The sequence below is a fragment of the Somniosus microcephalus genome, chromosome 22 (assembly GCF_052327205.1).
Source record: "Somniosus microcephalus isolate GS21.2 chromosome 22, FLI_Smic_1.0, whole genome shotgun sequence".
Classification (NCBI taxonomy): domain Eukaryota; kingdom Metazoa; phylum Chordata; class Chondrichthyes; order Squaliformes; family Somniosidae; genus Somniosus; species Somniosus microcephalus.
In genome coordinates this window covers 23,088,857-23,109,401 of record NC_141008.1, presented here as the reverse complement: position 1 = coordinate 23,109,401, position 20,545 = coordinate 23,088,857, and the positions used below count along the sequence as shown (strand labels likewise).

Below are 20,545 nucleotides of genomic sequence, written 5' to 3'. Positions count from 1 at the left end.
TGATATTATTTATTGAAGTTCTACTCTGTAAAGCCTGAAACCTACCTTTTTTTCTTGGTGTACTTCCAATATTTCCCATTTTTCTGAATGAAACTACCTGGGTGGGCAGGTACACATTTTATCTGGAGCTTAAACAAAAGGCTAGCAGTCAGAAAGATCCAAATGGGATTGGTTAACTTGGCGAAGGAAGCTTTCTCTTTGAATGTTAAGCTTGTACCAGTACAAAGATTCCAGATGAGACGAGCTGTACTACTTCAGCAGTAAAGCTTTTGGCAAATATCACTCAACAAGACCCATTAATTCATTCATAGATGCATCTATCGGAGGGAGTTTCCCCTGTGACAGGAATCTCTCTGGTACAGAAACAAATGTATTTCTGTGGCTGGGTGTTTATGAAGGCCTGAGCTCAGAAGGTGGGGGCCCAAAGAATTTAATCAGTTGGGTGTTTGTGAGGGCCTGAGCTCTGTGCCTGGATAGAAGCAGTCACTGTTCTGCTGAGTCCAGGTTTTTGTCTGCATCCGTACTGTTGCTGAATGGAGATTGTGTGCTGAATTCTACAACCTCCTTTCTGTGTTGCCATGGTAACCTGGCAGGAGCATTGACAGCGAAAGCGCTTTCAGCTGGGGTTTTGTTCTTGTCCTTCCAATCAGTCGACGTTCATACTTCTGCAGTGAGAGGATTGCAACTCAGGCTGCAACAGAAAGGATTACGTCGGCCAGTAAAACAGCTCCATTCGGCTGGGATGCTCTGTCCATCGATCCTGTTGTTATCAATGGCTGAGGCCTATTTTTAGCAGCTCATTGTTCTTGTGCACCACAGTCTGCTGAACTGCAGAAAGAGTAATAGCTTAAACAGAAGCTTTAGATTCCAAATCAACTTGCATTTAATAAATAGGAAACTGGACTCCGAACCCAGTGTGACCCTAATTAACTCATCTGTAGTATATATTACTCTTGCTATGTATGTTGTGCGCTCCTTATTTGGGCGTCGCCCTTGTGTCATGTCCCTTGGTAGCATTTCTCCATTATAAAGCTCCCTATCACACAGTCACAATGGCAGCTGCACACTTCTAGCACTAGGTGAAGCTTCATAAGCTGCAGATCTCCATATCTATGCCTACAGCATCACTGATACACTCTGGGGAAATTTGCTTTGTCTTAACTCTCTGTGAGCAAAGGCGTGGGAGTTTGTGGTTAAAACACAACAGTTTTGCCCAGTTGAAATTCTTTCAGGACCATGTTTTCCTCTGCTCGATAGTGTTACTGAAAAGGCAGATGTGAGTATCAAAGGGCTGAACTACCAGGAGGGAGCTCTCTGAAGATTTCCACCACTGCACAAATGGGTTAACCAACCTTAGTGATGAGAGCAAGGAAGAGCTGACTTAAGCTTTGTGAAGACTATTAGTGAGAAACCCACATAGCATCCAGCAGCTGGATAGCCAAGCTGAAGTACCTTACTCCAGCTCAGAGCTAGTATAAGAGAGTTTAATGAATGGGATGATGTTGATGTATCACCGCAGCAGTGACAGAAGCGAATAGCATTCAGAGACGATGGAGGTGGCAGCCATTGGTGGGTATATTACAGTGGGGAGGAGGGTAGAATGGCCACAGAACACAAAGGCCTTATGGTAGATCCATGACTTGCAATGGGTGACTTAACTATTCCAATGATCTCCTGGCTGACCTCCCACCTCGCACCTTCTGTAAACTTGAGCTCATCCTAAACTCTGCTGCCCATATCCTGACTTGCGCCAAGTCCCGTTCACCTCTGACCCCTGTGCTCACTGACCTACATTGGCTCCCGGTCTGGCAACGCATCGGTTTTATAATTTTCATCCTTGTTTTCAAATCCATCCATAGCCTCGCCCCTCCCTATTCTTGTAACCGCCTCCAGATCTACAACCCTCCAAGATCTCTGCGTTCCTCCAATTCTGGCCTCTTGTGCATCCCCGATTTTAATCGCTCCACCATTGGCGGCTGTGCCTTCAGGTTCCTAGGCTCCAAGCGCTAGAATTCCCTCCCTAAACCTCTCCATCTCTCTACCTCTCTCTCCTCCTTTAAGATGCTTTTTAAACCCAACCTCTTTGACCAAGCTTTTGGTCACCTATCCTTATATCTTCTTATGTGGCTTGGTGTCAAATTTTGTGAAGCGCCTTGGGACATTTTACTACATTAAGGGTGTTATATAAATGCAAGTTTTTGGGTAATACCTCAAGCAGAAAGTCTAGGGCAACACAGTCAGAGGAGCTGAGGCTTAGTAGTGAGGCTGTACTGAGGTGTCCAATCTGGGATACAAAGACAGTCTAAGGACGGTCCCCCATCCACAGTGGCTATGGATCACTTGACTGAAGTCAATGCTGCGGATACCATTACTGTGGTCACATGTTGATTAGCAGACTTCAGTGCAGAAAACCATTGTTCTATGACATCATTCATGTGGGAGATCAGTGCAAATCTGCTTATGGACTCTTCCAACGTAACTAGACCACCTTCCACTGTTATACGCAGACAGGCAAGTGACTCCTCAATATGGTCTTGCTGCTGCACCAGGCTCTGTATGAAAGCAGGACACTGTAAGACCTGACCACCATGCAACTGAGAGGGCCCCACAACACCTCACTTCACCTCTTGATTATGTACCAGTTTTGCCTTTAAACATACGATTGATTACTAGAATGGAGACAAGATAAGAACATAAGAAATAGGAGCAGGAGTAGGCCATAAGCCCCCTCGAGCCTGCTCCGCCATTCAGTGAGATCATGGCTGATCCTCTATCTCAATACCATATTCCCGCTCTCTCCCCATACCCCTTGATGCCTTTTGTTTCTAGAAATCTATCTATCTCCTTCTTAAATATATTCAGTGACTTGGCCTCTACAGCCATCTGTAGTAGAGGATTCCACAGGTTCACCACCCTCTGAGTGAAGAAATTTCTCCTCATCTCAGTCCTAAATGTCTTACCCCATATCCTGAGACTGTGCCCCCTCGTTCTAGACCCCCCAGCCAGGGGAAACATCCTCCCTGCATCCAAGTCTGTCTAGCACTGTCAGAATTTAATACGTTTCAATGAGATCCCCTCTCATTCTTCTAAACTCTAGTGAATACAGGCCTAGTCGACCCAATCTCTCCTCATACGACAGTCCTGCCATCCCAGGAATCAGTCTGGTGAACCTTCACTGCACTCCCTCTATGGCAAGTATATCCTTTCTTAGGTAAGGAGACCAAAACTGCACACAGTACTCCAGGTGTGGTCTCACCAAGGCCCTGTACAACTGTAGTAAGACATCCTTGCTCCTGTACTCAAATCCTCTTGCAATGAAGGCCAACATACCATTTGCTTTCCTAACTGCTTGCTGCACCTGCATGTTTGCTTTCAGTGACTGGTGTACAAGGACACCCAGATCCCTTTGTACATCAGCATTTCCCAATCTATCACCGTTTAAATAATACTCTACCTTTCTGTTTTTCCTACTGAAGTGGATAACTTCACATTTATCCACGTTATACTGCATCTGCCATGTATTTGCCCACTCACTCAACTTGTCTAAATCGCCTTGAAGCCTCTTTGCATCCTCCTCACAACTCGCAATCCCACCTAGTTTTGTGTCATCAGCAAACTTGGAAATATTACAAAACAACAACAGAAAATGCTGGAAAAACTCAGCAGGCCAGGCAACATCCGTGGAGAGAGAAATAGAGTCAACGTTTCAGGTCGAAACCCTTCGTCAGGACTGAAAAAACACAGGAAATGAAACAGATTAAAAGGCCAGTTTGGGGGCTGGGAAATGGGGATGAAAGAACAAAAGAGAAGTGAAGAGACATTAAGAGGTATTCAAAACCAGACGAGATGGTGATAGGACTAGTGGAGACAAAAGACGGCTCTAGATTTGGCTGTGAAACCGAGTCTTGGCAGATACCTGATCAAACACGAGAAGGGAAACTGAAAGCAATGAAGATGAACAAGGTTGAAGAGCCAAACGGAGATCCCGTCGAAGAGAAGAGCAGAACTTCTTCAAGGTAGGCATTCCTAGAAGAGGGGTGGCAGTGAACCAAACACTAGTACGATAGCAAAATACTGCAGCTGCTGGAAATCCGAAATAACAACAGAAAATGCTGGAAAAACTCAGCAGGCCAGGCAACATCTGTGGAGAGAGAAATAGAGTCAACGTTTCAGGTCGAAACCCTTCGTCAGGACTGAAAAACACAGGAAATGAAACCGATTAAAAGGCCAGTTTGGGGGCTGGGAAATGGGGATGAAATATTACATTTAGTTCCCTCATCCAAATCATTGATATATATTGTGAATAGCTGGGGCCCAAGCACTGATCCCTGCGGTACCCCACTAGTTACCGCCTGCCACCCTGAAAAAGACCCATTTATTCATACTCTCTGTTTCCTGTTGGTTAACCAATTTTCAATCCATGCCAGTATATTACACAGTCTATATATACTCAGTCTTAAATGGCCTACCTCTTATCCTGAGACTATGTCCCCTCGTTCTAGACACTCCAGCCAGGGGAAACAACCTCTCAGCATCTACCCTGTCAATCCCCTTCAGAACCTTGTATGTTTCAATGAGATTACCTCTCATTCTTCTAAACTCCAGAGAGTATCGGCCCATTCTACACAATCTCTCATCATAGGACAGCCCTCTCATCCCAAGAATCAACCTAGTGAACCTTTGTTGCACTGCCTCCAAGGCAAGTATATCCTTCCTTAGATAAGGAGACCAGAACTGTGGACAGTACTCCAGGTGTGGTCTCACCAAGGCCCTGTACAATTGTAGCAAGACTTCCTTACTCTTATACTCCAACCCCCTTGCAATAAAGGCCAACATGCCATTTGCCTTCCTTATTGCTTGCTGTACCTGCATGCTAGCTTTCTGTGTTTCTTGCACGAGGACACCAACATTTGAAAGTTTCTCACCATTTAAAAAAGATTCTGTTTTTCTATTCTTCCTACCAAAGTGAATAACCTCACATTTCCCTACATTATACTCCATCTGCCACCTTACTGCTCACTCACTTAGTCTATCTATATCCCTTTGCAGACTCTTTGGGCTGGATTTTCATTCAGGAGTCGGGTTGGAGGCGGGACTACAACTTTCGGGGTTGTAGTCCCGCCTCCATCGAGATGCGGCCAAACCACGCGATCTTAACTTGATTGACCTTTTTGAGCCCGCCCAGCGGGCTCAGCAGGCCGATTAAGGGCCACTGGGCAACAGGTGATTTCACAGACTGAAATTTCACCTGTCAAGAGGTTTTGACAGATGAAATATCAGCGTTTCACAGCTGTTTGAAGCTGTCAAACACTGACAGTCTTACTTCTAACATGAGTCCTTCTCCACAGACTCAGTTAGAAATCTCTCCTGCACAGAAAGCTGCAGGCTATCACTTTTGACAGTTCGCAGCCATTCTGCTTTCTGTACCGGTGAGATGAGGGACTCCTGAGACCTAAAGGAAGGAAGGCTGAAAAGGTAAGAAAAGGTATGTAAAACTTATTTAATCACTTTAGACACACCAAACACACTTACCTTTGCACTCATGCACACATCACTCACCTGAACACCGACATCTCGATCCCTCCAAGCCCTTCAACTCGACGGCCCACCTCCTCTAACTTGGCATGGTTTGGAGCCGTCGGGAATCCCACACTTCAAACTTAAAAATAGGGATTAGGCTAAAAACTGCCTGTTAACTACCTGTTAACAGGCAGTTAATTGGCACTAATCCCTTCCCGCCTCGGGTAGGCGGGTCCCAGTGCGGGGCGGGTACCCGCCTCCTTTGAAACTGTCATGGAGGTGGGTTTGGGTGCGAGATGGGGTCGGGACCCCTGATTTTGGGATTTTAACCCCGCACGCCTCCAATCCCGACTCCACGGCCCAATGAAAATCCTGCCCTTTGTGTTCTCCTCACAGCTTACTGTCCCACCTAGCTTTGTATCATCAGCAAACTTAGATAAATTACACTCAGTCCCTTCCTCCAGGTCATTAATATAGATTGTAAGTAGCTGAGGCCTCAACACTGGTCCTTGCGGCACCCCACTAGTTACAGCCTGCCATCCTGAAAAAGATCCATTTATCCCTACCCTCTGTTTTCTGTCCGTTAACCAATCCTCTATCGATGCTAGTATATTACCCCCAACCTCATGAGACCTAATCTTGTGTAATAACCCTTCATGTTGCACCTTATCGAATGCCTTTTGGAAATCCAAATATACTACATCCACTGGTTCCCCTTTATCTACCCTGCTCGTTACATCCTCACAAAACTCTAATAAATTTGTCAATACACGATTTCCCTTTCATAAAACCTTGTTGACTCTGCCAAATCATGTTATGATTTTCTAAGTGACTTGATACCACTTCCTTAACAATGGATTCCAGCATTTTCCCAATGACTGATGTCAGGCTAACTGGCCTGTAGTTTTGTTTTTTCTCTCCCTCCTTTCTTGAATAGCGGGGTTACATTTGCAACCTTCCAATCCGCTGGGGCCATTCCAGAATCTAGGACATTTTGGAAGATCAAAACCAATGCATCCACTATCTCTTCAGCCACCTCTTTTAGAACCCTAGGATGTAGGCCGTCAGGTCCAGGGGATTTGTCGGCTTTTAGTGCCATTAGTTTCTCTAGTACTTTTTCTCTACTTATATTAATTAGGTTAAGTTCCTCACCTTCATTTGACCCTTGGTTCCCCACCATTTTTGGTATGCTTTTTGTGTCTTCTACTGTGAAGACAGATACAAAATATTTGTTTAACGTTTCTGCCATTTCCTTATTCCCCATAATAATTTCTCCTGTCTCAGCCTCTAAGGGACCAACGTTTACTTTTGCTACTCTTTTCCTTTTTACATACTTGTAGAAACTCTTGCAATCTGCTTTTATATTTCTTGCTAGTTTTCTCTCATTCTATTTTTTCCCTTTTTATCAATTTTTTGGTCAAACTTTGCTGGTTTCTGAAACTCTCCCAATTCTCAGGCTTACTATTATTCTTTGCAACATTATAAGCTTCTTCTTTCAATCTAATGCTATCCTTAACTTCTTTAGTTTGCCATGGTTGGATCACTTTTTCAGTGGAGTTTTTGTTTCTCAATGGAATGTATTTTTGTTGAGAATTATGAAATTTTTCTGTAAATTCTAGCCACTGCTTATCTACCACCATACCTTTTAATCTATTTTTCCAATCTACCTTAGCCAACTCGCCCCTCATACCTATGTAATTGGCTTTATTTAAGTTTAAGACTCTAGTTTCGGACTTAGGCAAGTCACTCTCAAAATTAATGTGAAATTCTATCATATTATGATCACTCTGCCCCAGAGGATCCTTTACTATGAGATTGCTAATTAACCCTGTCTCATTACACAATACAAGATCTAAAATAGCCTGTTCCCTGGTTGGTCCATGACATATTGTTCTAGGAAACTGTCCCAAATGCATTACATGAACTCATCCTGCAGACTTCCTTAGCCAATTTGATTTGTCCAGTCTATATGAAGATTAAAGTACCCCACGATTATTAACATAAAAACATAGAAGATAGGAGCAGTAGTAGGCCATTCGGCCCCAAGAGCCTGTTCAGCCATGATCTCATTAAATGGCAGATCATCCAAATTCAGTACCCTGTCCCTGCTTTCTCCCCATATCCCTTGATCCCTTTAGCCTTAAGAAATATATCTAACTCCTTCTTGAATATATTTAATAAATTGGCCTCAACTGCCTTGTGTGGTAGAGAACTCCACAGGTTCACCACTCTCTGGGTGAAGAAATTTCTCCTCATCTCAGTCCTAAATGGCTTACCCCTTATCCTTAGACTGTGACCCCTGGTTCTGGACTCCCCAGCCAATGGGAACATCCTTCCTGCATCTAGTCTGTCTAGTCCTGTTAGAATTTTGTAAGTTTCAATGAGATCCCCTCTCATTCTTCTAAACTCTAGCGAATATAAGCCTAATCGACCCAATCTCTCCTCATACGTCATTCCTGCCATACCAGGTATCAGTCTGGTGAATCTTCATAGAAACATAGAAACATAGAAGATAGGAGGTGTAGGCCATTTGGCCCCTCGAGCCTGCTCTGCCATTCAATGCGACCATGGCTGATCATCCAAATTCAGTACCCTGTCCCTGCTTTCTCCCCATGATCCCTTTAGCCTTCAGAAATATATCCAACTCCTTCTTGAATATATTTAATGAATTGGCCTCTATTGCCTTCTGTGGTAGAGAATTCCACAGGTTCACCACTCTCTGGGTGAAGAAATTCCTCCTCATTTCTGTCCTAAATGGCTTACCCCTTATCCTTAGACTGTGACCCCTGGTTCTGGAATCCCCGACCATCGGGAACATCCTTCCTGCATCTAGTCTGTCCAGTCCTGTCAGAATTTTATAAGTTTCAATGAGATCCCCTCTCATTCTTCTAAACTCCAGCGAGTATAAGCCCAATCGACCCAATCTCTCCTCATATGTCATTCCTGCCATCCCAGGTATCAGCCTTGTGAATCTTCGCTGAACTCTCTCCATGGCAAGAACATCCTTCCTCAGATAAGGCGACCAAAACTGCACAGATTACTCAAGATGTGGTCTCACCAAGGCCCTGTACAACTGCAGCAAGACATCCTTGTTCCTGTATTCGAACCCTCTCGCTACGAAGGCCAACATACCATTTGCCTTCTTAACCGCCTGCTGCACCTGCATGCTTACCTTCAGCGACTGGTGCACAAGGACACCCAGGTCTCGTTGCACTTCCCCTTCTCCCAGTCTATTGCCATTCAGATAATAATCTGCCTTCCTGTTTTTGACACCAAAGTGGATAACCTTGCATTTATCCACGTTGTATTGCATCTGCCATGCTTCTGCCCAATCACCCAACCTGTCCAAATCATCCTGGAGTTTCTCGGCATCCTCCTCACAGCACACACGACCACCCAGCTTTGTGTCGTCTGCAAACTTGGAGATATTACATCTAGTTCCCTCATCTAGATCATTAATATATATAGTGAATAGCTGGGGTCCTAGCACCAATCTCTGCTGTACCCCACTAGTCACTGCCTGCCACTCGGAAAAAAACCCGTTTATTCCAACTCTTTGCTTCCTGTCTGCCAACCAGTTCTCTATCCAAGACAGTACCTTACCCCCAGTCCCATGTGCTTTAACTTTGCATGCTAATCTCTTATGCGGGACCTTATCGAAACCTTCTGAAAGTCCAAATACACCACATCCACTGGTTCTCCCTTATCTATTCTACCAGTTACATCCTCAAAAATTCCAGTAGATTAGTCAAGCATGATTTATCTTTTGTAAATCCATGTTGACTTTGTCCGATCCTGTCACTGTTTTCCAAGTGCTCTGCTATTACATCTTTTATAATGGACTCTAGCATTTTCCCCACTACCGATGTCAGGCTTACCGGTCTATAATTCCCCGTTTTCCCTCTACCACCTTTTTTAAATAGTGGGGTTACATTAGCTACCCTCCAATCCATGGGAACTGTTCCAGAGTCTATAGAATTTTGGAAGATGACCAGCAATGCAGCTACTATTTCTAGGACCACTTCCTTAAATACCCTAGGATGTAGATTATCAGGCTCTGGGGATTTATCGGCCTTCAATCCCGTCAATTTCCCTAACACCATTTCCCTACAAATACTGATTTCATTCAATTCCTCCCTCTCATTAGACTCTTATGTTCCCCGACATCTCTGGGAGGTTATTTGTGTCCTCCTTTGTGAAGACAGAACCAAAGTATGTATTTAATTGGTCTGCCATTTCTTTGTTCCCCATTATAAATTCCCCTGATTCTGACTGCAAGGGACCTACGCTTGACTTCACCAATCTTTTTCTCTTCACATATCTATAGAAGCTTTACAGTCAGTTTTTATGTTCCCTGCAAGCTTACTCTCATAATCTATTTTCCCTCTCTTAATTAATCCATTTGTCCTCCTTTGCTGAATCCTAAACTGCTCCCAATCCTCAGGTTTGCTGCTTTTTCTGGCCAAATTATATGTCCTCTCCTTGGATCTTATGCTATCCCTAATTTCCCTTGTTAGCCAATGATTCCACATCATCAGAGCTAATATCCTTCCTTACTATTGTGTTAATCTCCTCTTTAACCAGCAATGCTACCCCACCTCCTTTGCCTTTTTTCCTGTCCTTCCTGAATATTGAATACCCCTGGATGTTGAATTCCCAGTCTTGGTCACCCTGGAGCCATGTCTCCATAATCCCAATTATAGCATATCCGTTTACATCTATTTGCGCAGTTAATACATCCACCTTTATTATGAATGCTCCTCGCATTAAGACACAAAGCCTTTAGGCTTGATTTTTTAACACTCTTAGGCCTAGAAATTCGGTGGCGCCCCTTTTGGGGCGCCAAGCTCACCTGGGCACCGGAAGTTCCGCCCTGGAAGGAGCCGATTTTGCCAGCGCGATATTCCGTTTCAGCGCCCCAAACGGAAGCGGGGCGCTGCTTGAGGCGCCCCGCGTCCCTCTTGGGGCGCTGAAACTGAATATCGCAGCGCAACGTGCCGCAGCGCCACACGCTGCGGCACGGTGCGCTGCGGTACTGCAGGCCTTCCTCCCCTTCTTAAAGGGGAGGGGCCTGCACCAGCGCGATCAGAGATCGCGAGTGCCGGCAAAAGAGCCCGGCACCGAGGAGAGGTGCCGGGCTCTTGGGACACAGCCGGCACTGCCCGGGGGGGGGGCTCAGGAGGCCGGGGACAGCGGCGCGAGGAGGTGCTGGCAGGCGGCCAGCAAAAAAAATGGCCGTGCCGCACCTCCCCTTTAATTAGCGCCACTACCGCCGCAGGTTGGCCCCCCTGAACCAGTCGCAGATTGCGACCGGCGTTACAGCGGGCGGCGCAACCCAATATCGCGATTGGGCGGTAGCGGGCCGCTGCGCACACTGATGACGTCATCGGTGGCGGCGCAGTGCTACAGGCTAACGCCGCCATTAGCGCCCCACTAAATTTCGCAGGGGTCATGGCCAGTGGCGCTAAAGCCACTAAGTGCCCTCTTTGGGTGCTAACTGGTGGCGCAGCCCACCGAATTTCTAGGCCTTAGTCCTTTTAGAATTATTATTTACTGTGGCCTTGTTTGATTTACACCCTTGATTTCTCTGCCTTCCACTTTAGCTTTTCTCCTTCTTGTCTTTTGTTTCTATCCTTGCTTCCCTTTCCTCTGTCTCCCTGCACAGGTTCCCAACCCCTTGCCATTTTTGATTAAACCCTCCCCAACAGCACTAGCAAACACTCCCCCTAGGACATCAGTTCCGGTCCCACCCAGGTGCAAACCGTCCAGTTTGTACTGGTCCCACCTCCCCCAGAACTGGTTCCAATGTCCCAGGAATTTGAATCCCTCCCCCTTGCACCATTCCTCTAGCCACGTATTCATCTGAAATATCCTTCTATTTCTACTCTGACTAGCATGTGGCACTGGTAGCAATCCTGAGATTACTACCTTTGGAGGTCCTATTTTTTAATTTACCTCCTAACTCCCTATATTCAGCTTTTAGAACCTCATCCCATTTTTTACCTATATCGTTGGTACCTATATGCACTACGACAACTGGCTGTTCACTCTCCCCCTCCAGAATGCCCTGCAGCCACCCCAAGACATCCTTGACCCTTGCAACAGGGAGGCAACATACCATCCTCAAGTCTCATTTGCTGCCGCAGAAATGCCTATCTATTCCCCTTACAGTAGAATCCCCTGTCACTATAGCTCTCCCGCTCTTTTTCCTCCCTTCCTGTGCAGCAGAACCACCCATGATGCCAGGAAGTTGGCTGCTGCTGCCTTCCCCCGATAAGCCATCTCCCTCAACAATATCCAAAGTGGTATATCTGTTTGAAAGGGGGATGGCCACAGGGGACCCCTGCACTACCTGCCTGTGCCTACTACTCTGCCTGGTGGTCACCCATTCCCTTCCTGTCTGTGCAGCATTTACCTGCGGTGTGACCAACTCCCTAAACGTGCTATCCACGATGTCCTCAGTATCGTGAATGCTCCAGTATGTATCCATTCGCAGCTCCAGCACCGCAATGCGGTCTCAGTAGCTGCAGCTGGATACACTTCCCGCACACATGGTCGTCAGGGACACAGGAAGTGTCCCTGATTTCCCACATGGTGCAGGAGGAGCATGCCATGGGGCCGAGCTGTGCTGCCATGACTTACCCTTTAATTAATTCAAATTAAATTAAATCAAATCAATGCCACTAATTACACTACAATTAAATGATATACTCAAGGGCCCTTGTTTACTAGCACTCCCCGCTACACAACAGAGACCCTAGAAACTATAAACCACAAAAATTAAGTTTGCATTACCTTTGTTACAAGCTCCTACTATTTCTTGATTAATATTCTGTCCAATGGTATAGCTATTGTTAGGGGGCCTATATACTACTGCTGCCAGTGTTTTCTGTCCCTTGTTATTCCTTATCTCTACCCATACTGATTCTACTTCCTGATCTTCCGAGCCGAGATCCTTTCTCGCTACTGTCCTTATGTCATCCTTTATTATCAGGGCTACACCCCTCCTTTTCCATTCTGCCTGTCTTTTCAAAACATCAAGTACCCTGGAACATTTAGTTTCCAACCTTAGCCACCTTGCAACCATGTCTCTGTAATGGCTATTAGATGAAACCCATTTATCTCTATTTGTGCCATTAGTTCGTCTATCTTGTTATGAATGCTTTGTGCATTCAGATAAATATTTAATTTAATTTTTTTACCATTATTCCCTGCTTTGACCTTATTCTCTGCTGCACTGCTACCATTAAACTCTCTAGAGGAAAAATTGAGCTACTTTTGCGCCCTGAAAAATTAGTGCTCCCGCAGCCGAAATTCATCAGTAGCGCCCCAAGAGGGAAGCGGGGTGCTACTGGAAGCATCCCGCCTCCCTCTTGGGGCGCTGCGAGGGAATATCGCGACGCTATGTGCTGCAGCGCCATGCACTGTGGCACGTTGCGTTGTGGTATTGTCGGCTTTCCTCCCCTTCTTAAAAGGGGAGGGGCCTAGCGCAGTGTGACCCGGGGCCCAGCTGGGCCACCAGGGATTGGAATACCAGCAAAAGAGCCCGGCACTCAAGGGGAGTGCTGGACCCACGGAGCGCAGCTGGCACTCCGCGGGGGGGGGGGGGGCTGCTGAGGAGGCCAGGGACAGCAACGGGGGCAGGTGCTGGCAGGTGGCCAGCAACAAAAATGGCCGCCCGGCACCTCGCCTTTAATTAGCGCCGCCCTGGCCGCAGGTAGGCCCCCCTGACCCCGTCAGACATAGCCACCGGCGGTAAGTCAGAGGGCACTACTGAAGATCGTGGCCAGGGCGCGAGTGGGGCGCTGCGCACTGTGATGATGTCATCACCGGCCGCGCAGTGCCACGCGGCGCTAACGGTTACCGCCGCTGTTAACCTCCCGCTGAATTTCGCGGGAGGCATTGGCAGCGCCGCGCCTGGGCGCTAATTGCTTTGCGCTCCGTAACGGGAGGCGCAAACAACCGAATTTTTCCCCCTCTGTCCCTTCCTGTCACACTCTGCTTATTTTTAACCAAATCGCTACACCGCTCTATTGCCTTGACCTTGCTCTTTAGATTTCTAAATTTCCCCTCACCTGACCCCTCCCCCTCTTTTTTAGATTAAAGCCCTATCTACAGCCCTAGTTATTCGATTCATCGGGACACTGGTCCCAGCCCAGTTTAAGTGGAGCCCATCCTGACGGAACAGCTCCCTCTTTCCCCAGCACTGGTGCCAGTGCCCCATGAATTGAAACCCCTTTTTCCCACACCACTCTTTGAGCCACGCATTTAACTCATGCATTTAAAGATGGTTTGGTCCATGTAAATTCTATTGTATAGCACAATCTCTGTCCCAAAATGGCATTTCTAATAATTTTGCATACCTCTGCTACATTTGAATCCACTACCTTACTTGCTACATCCTGTTAACAACAGCTACTCTTTGTGCGTGTGAGCCCTCTGCTTTACAACCTGCTCTGTAATCAGGTTTCCACCCTGCCACAGCACTGAAACAATCCTAATCAAAGTCACAAATGACATCCTATGTAATTGTAAAAGCAAAATACTGCAGATGCTGGAAATCTGAAATAAAAACAGAAAATGCTGGAAACACGCAGCAGGTCAGGCAGCATCTGTGGAGAGAGAAACAGAGTTAACGTTTCAGGTCAATGACCTTTCGGCAGAACTGGAAAAGTTTAGAGATGTAACAACAGATTGTAAGCAGGTGCCGGGGCAGGGAAAGCGGGGAGGGGAGGAAAGAACAAAAGGGAAGGTCTGCGATAAGGTGGAAGGCAGGAGCGATTAAATGATGAAAGGGATGATGGTGCGAGGCAAAAGTGGGTGAAAATGGGACAAGTAAAGAAACAAAAGGTGGGTCTAGAGGAGATGTAAATCGCAACAGCAGAACCATTACTAACGCCTGCTGTCTGAAAATATGGATGGTTGTGATCAGAAATTGTTGAACTCGATGTTGAGTCTGGAATGTTGACCTGCTGTCAATATTGACTCTGTTTCTATCTCCACAGATGCTGCCTAACCTGCTGGGTATTTCCAGCATTGTGGCGGTTCCACCGGGTGTCCCTTACACATATAATGTATATAATTCACTTTAACCTAACTGTACGTGTATTACTTACCTGTTTGGGCCATTGCCCCTTTAACTGACCTGTGGGGGCCGTTGCCCCTTTAAGACGCACCCTAGCGCGCTGACGTCACATCACGCATTGCGTGATGTACGCGCGACAGCCGCCGGCACAGCCCGGCCTACCGCCACTTCGGCCGCATCGGCTGGCAGACATGAGCGACGCGATTCCCCGCGGCAAGCGCCGGCTCAGCTCGGCCTCCAGCTCCTGCTACCGCGGTCGCGACTTCGGCCTCAACGGCCAGCCTCCGCACCGGGTGAACGCGCCGACGTATCGGCGCGGGTCACGTGACCGCCCCAAGCGCGGGCCAACGTGCTAGCGTCAGGACGCGGTCACATGACAGCCGAAGAGCAGGAAAACATGACTAAGCGTGATGACGTCATCACGCTCTCCCGAGGACTACGGACTCAGTCCTCGTGGAGTCCCCGTCGGGGTAAGACCTATCTCGCATTGCTCCTGTATAAAGCCAGCTTACCTGTTGTATTTCATCAGTTCCAGTTAATAAACAACTTAGTGATTATTCATCCGAACTCGAACTAAATTATTTAGTAGGCATTTGTCCCGAGAGGTCAACACGAATACCTACAATTGGTGACCCCGAGACCATGAACGTTTTTCACGGCCGAAGCGCAGCCAACAACACCTCCAATGACGTGAGTACGGGTGCTCATCAATTCCTACACTACAATTGGTGACCCCGTATCCATGAACGTTTTTCACGGAAGAAACGCGCATCCTGAACCTCGTCTTCACAGACGACGACCGACGAACAACCGACTCCGTGGACGGTTTTCACGGAGGAAGCACACAGCCTGAACCTGGCGACCCCGTTTTTGTGAACGTATTCGCAAGGGCAGCACAGCCTGGAGGTGATCACGTTTTTCACGGACAAAAAAAAAACAGCCGGACCTCGATTTTGCGAACGTTTTTCGCAAAAGAAGCACACCATGGAAGCACCAGCCGTTTTGCTGTCGCTGCCGCACTTCAGGGAGAAACAACCGCCCTCGTGCTTTGGCAAGGTAGAAGCCCAGTTCGCCGGGACCATCGACGCGGAGCAGACCACGCATTTGCTTACTGCCCCCGTGTTTGACTTTTCTACCGCCATGCGGGTCGTCCGCCCATACGTCCAACGCAACAGCAAGTATAAATCTCTCCAAGCGCGGGGTACAGCATGTTCGGGCCCACAAGATCGGAGCGCACCCGGCGGGGATACCACGAGGACTCACCCCCGCGAACGAGGACTCGCTCCTCTTGAAACGCAAGGACCCATCCCTCGCGAACCACGAGGACCCACCCCTCGCAAACCTCGAGGACCCATCCCTCGCAAGCCACGAGGCTCCACCCCTCATGCAACACGAAGACTCGTTCCCCACCGACGACGCACCAGCCCGTCGGCCTGCTGGTTGTGTTACCTATCATACTTGCCGGCGAGTAAGAGAAGCGTGCCGCCTTCTCGGCAGTAGTTTCACTAAGTCAACAGAAACGACAAGCAGCGTTGCCGCCCTTCCGGCAGTTTCCCCCCACCGACCACGACGACGACCCGGTCTGTCCCACCCTTTCTCTGGTCCATCAGCACAAGGGTCCGGAAGCGATTCCTCTCCATAGAGCACGTGCTAGAAACAGGTTTTAAGCTACAGACGGTCGAAAACCTGCACTCTGATTTTAATGACCTGACAAGAGCCGAGTGAATAGCCTTCCTACAGGAACAGTGAAAGAAAACCTACCGGAAGTAGGTTACTATTCCTTCTACGGTTTCATTACTGATATCAGGACTGGTAATATCCCTATGTTCTGCAAAACTGCGTTTACTGGCTATAAACGAGGCTTTCGCAACCAAAGAGAGCACACTGCTCTCCTGCAGATTGAGGGGGTTTCTTGCCGGGCTGAAACGGACCTTTACCTGGGCACGAGAGGTGCCTACGTCCACAAAGCTAAGAACAGCACTGTCACTCCTGGTGGTAAACCACACAAGACTCGTGCTCATTTAAACAGTGGCATGGTCCGTGCCAAGTCCAGCAGTAACCTGCCTACCAGGGCTAGGGGGCACAGGATTCGTGCGAAGCTGTACCCATCAAGGATTTGAAGCACAGCTGCACGTCAGTTGACAATAAATAACAAATGTTTCCTCGTCCGCTTAGTTAACTTCCAGTTCCTTTAGCACCGCAAGGCACAGATTTGAACGTAATGTTGAGATGAGACATCACCGATGACTTCTGTCCGCTCTACTGTTTAAAATGGCGTTCCCGGAAGCCTCTCAGAGACTTAATGCAATGACGGTGACCATTTTCTTCGGAGGACACACTCGGAACGTTAATTGCCTAAAAGAGCGTCTACGTAGCAGTCTCGCTCAGTGAATCCTTCCGGTTGGCTTGTTTGGGAAATATTGCGATGAATCTGCAGCTCAGCCTCCTTACACCATCGCTACAGCCAACGAGACTCACAAACCATCCTTTTTAGGATCTGCCTTTGACATGCGTGTGATTGATTGCCCAGTCCTCAACAGACAAGTAGGGCAAGATTCAGAGACGGTGCTCAAGATGCACACCCCCTTGCTCAATCGCTTCCTCAATGTTGCTGCCTCACCAGTTTTTTGTTTCAAACGCTTTGGCAGGGGCACTCAAGGGGTAAAATTGTTGCGTCACCCTGTGGACAGTGGCTTTTCTAATTGCCTTCCTCATGAAGAACTCGATTCGGTCACTCCCATCAGTGATGAGGATTCGAAAAAATGCGGCTCAACACAGGTCAGTGAACCTTTTAGTCCTACTGTCATCCTAAACGCTCCTTCCCACTTCGAAGCATCTGAAATTCAAAAACGAATAAAGCTTCAATCAACATGCTCCGTATTGCAGAGCCATACATTACATGGGAATATCCAAATCTGAAGTCTGTCCGTGAATTGATTTACAAACGTGGTTTCGACAGATCCAACACCAGCGCATCGCTTTCACTGCCAATGCCTCGATTGCAAAGCAGCTTGGAAAGTATGACATAATTTGTATTGGCGATCTGATCCATGGGATCTACACAGTCGGCAAGAACTTCAACATGGCCAACGATATCTTGTGGCCCTTCAAACTGTCCTCGCCACGTGGTGGCATGAACGAAAAGACAATACCTTTTGTTGAGGGTGGTGCTGCTGGTAACAGAAAAGACCGAATCAACAGAATGATCAGAACTAGGAACTAAGGGCCTGCCCGTCTCCAACTCCGACGCTTGGACAGCACCTGACGCGGGCCGACATTTGCCATTCTAGCCCGTTACATGCCGATGCTGTTTTTCAGCCACTCGCTCGCTGCGGCCGCCCATTCCCCCTTAACAAACGTAAACATCTACTGACGCAGCAAACATCGAGGACGGGTCCAACGGACAGCCCGCGGCCGCGATCGGCCACGTGAAAGTTGCAGTCCGCACCGAGCACTGCTCTGCGTAGCAACGGCTCACTCGCCGTTGTGCGATCGTCGTAGCACTGTGGTACGCACCGTTCTGTGCGTGCCAGGCTCCCAACGATTATGCTCACCTGTCGGCGAGTTCACCAACCTCGCCCGTAAAGTCCTTCTGGATCGCCCGGTTGGCGTTCCTGCAGAGTTCGTCAGAACAAGGACTTCTACCATCAACAGAGCGATCGCCCGCGTCCACCCGACCTGCCCGTCACTCTGACATGGCCTGCTGTTTCGCATGTTTCCACGGTCCTTCGCCTGACGGATACATTTTATTCGCCATGACGTGCGTAAGGATCCGCTGACGACCAGCATCTTCAGACCTCGCCCGCCAAGTCGAGACAGCACGCCCACTGAGACCAACTGCTCGTCAGACCATCTCATCTTTGGACTTTCGTTAAAGCGAATTCTGGGGGGGCGCATGTGGCAGTTCCACCGGGTGTCCCTTACACATATATAATGTATATAATTCACTTTACCCTAACTGTAGGTGTATTACTTACCTGTTTGGGCCATTGCCCCTTTAACTTACCTGTGGGGGCCGTTGCCCCTTTAAGACGCGCCCTAGCACGCTGACGTCACATCACGCATTGCGTGACGTACGCGCGACAGCCGCCGGCACAGCCCGGCCTACCGCGACTTCGGCTGCATCAGCTGGCAGACATGAGCGACGCGATCCCCCGCGGCAAGCGCCGGCTCAGCTCGGCCTCCAGCTCCTGCTACCGCGGTCGCGACTTCGGCCTCAACGGCCAGCCTCCACACCGGGTGAACGCGCCGACGTATCGGCGCGGGTCACGTGACCGCCCCAAGCGCGGGCCAACGTGCTAGCGTCAGGACGCGGTCACATGACATCCGAAGAGCAGGAAAACGTGACTAAGCGTGATGACGTCATCACGCTCTCCCAAGGACTACGGACTCAGTCCTCGTGGAGTCCCCGTCGGGGTAAGACCTATCTCGCATTGCTCCTGTATAAAGCCAGCTTACCTGTTGTATTTCGTCAGTTCCAGTTAATAAACAACTTAGTGATTATTCATCCGAACTCGAACTAAATTATTTAGTAGGCATTCGTCCCAAGAGGTCAACACGAATACCTACAGCATTTTCTTTTTTTATTCCTATGCAATTGTGACTGTGGTGCACTATCCCTCCTCGTTCTTCTCGACACCTGTCGGCAGCTTTTGACACGGTTGATCACACTATCCTCTTCCAATTCCTCTCCTCCATTGTCCAGCTGCCCTCGCCTGGTTTCACTTTTACCTATCCAGTCATAACTAGAGAATCTCCTGCAAAGGCTTCTCTTTCCGCCCAGGCACTGTTACCTCTGGAGTTCCCCAAGGATCTATCCTTGACTCTGTCCTATTTCTCATCCACATGTTGTCCTTCGACGACATAATCTGAAGACATGATGTCGGGTTCCACGTGTGAGCTGTTGACACAAAGCTTTACCTCACCACCACTTCTCTCGACCCCTCCACTGCTTCTGTATTTTCAGACTGCTTGTCCGACTTCCAGTCCTGGATGAGTCAAAATTTCCTAATTAAACATTGGGAAAACCAAAGCAGGTGCCTTTGGCGCTGGCCAAAAATGCGGTTCCCTAGCCATCGATTCCATCCCCCTCCCTGGTCACTACCTTAGGCTGAACCAGACTTTTTGCAAACTCAACCTCCTATTTGACCCTGAGGTAAGCTTCTGACCCCATTTCCTCTCCATCACAAAGGTTTTTGCAGTGGGCAGCAGATGGGGAGTTGGGGGGTGGGGGGATAAGGTTAATTTGAGGAAGGTCTGATGGGTGTAGCCTTACGAGTGTGCGCTCCCGCAGGGAGCCACGCCCACCGTGGCACATATCGTAAATTCAGGCGTGCACTGCCATCGATTTTACAACCATTCATTTTAATTTTCCATATGCATCCTGGAGGACAAAGTTGCCTACCAACAATATGGACTCATAAAATGACACCCAGTATTTGTAAAACTAACATTTGCCCCACCATTCATGTCAGTGATGGGGCAGAACCCTAGACTCAAGAGTACAAATTAACAACATGGCTGCATGAACTATACCCAAGACAGAGCTCCATTGTAAAAGAAAAGTCAATACATCTGTAATGAGAAAGACTTTTTTTTTAATAAGAAGGTGTCCTTAGGCCCTGTCTCTTTTTTTTGGATCACTGTATGGGGTACCGTGCCTTTAATGACAGCACTTTGTTACCATTGCGACTACCCACAACACTACAGCTCACGGATTTCTAGCCTCGTACATTGTTTTATCACTGGAGGAAGGGTACTCGCAGGCTTTTGGTGGGCTAAAACTAAAGCTTTGGGGTGTTGTATTGATTTTGCAAAATTGGCGCTCACTGTACAGTGTGCAGACTTTCCTGCTTAATTGCATCTGGTTGGGAGCCGCTATTAGATGCAGATTACTGGATTAGACAATCAACTGCTCTCCTTTTGAAAGACTGGGATGAT

The 20,545-nt window shown here is 48.0% G+C and overlaps 1 protein-coding gene and 1 pseudogene across 1 annotated transcript in view; both read left to right on the top strand.

Annotated features, from left to right (window-relative positions):
- The window catches only part of clip2 (CAP-GLY domain containing linker protein 2), a 194,050-nt gene that overhangs the window by 26,151 nt on the left and 147,354 nt on the right, over window positions 1–20,545 (top strand). The gene's annotated exons all lie outside the window — the stretch shown is intronic.
- On the top strand, window positions 16,357–19,110 carry LOC147102103 (large ribosomal subunit protein eL33 pseudogene; annotated as a pseudogene).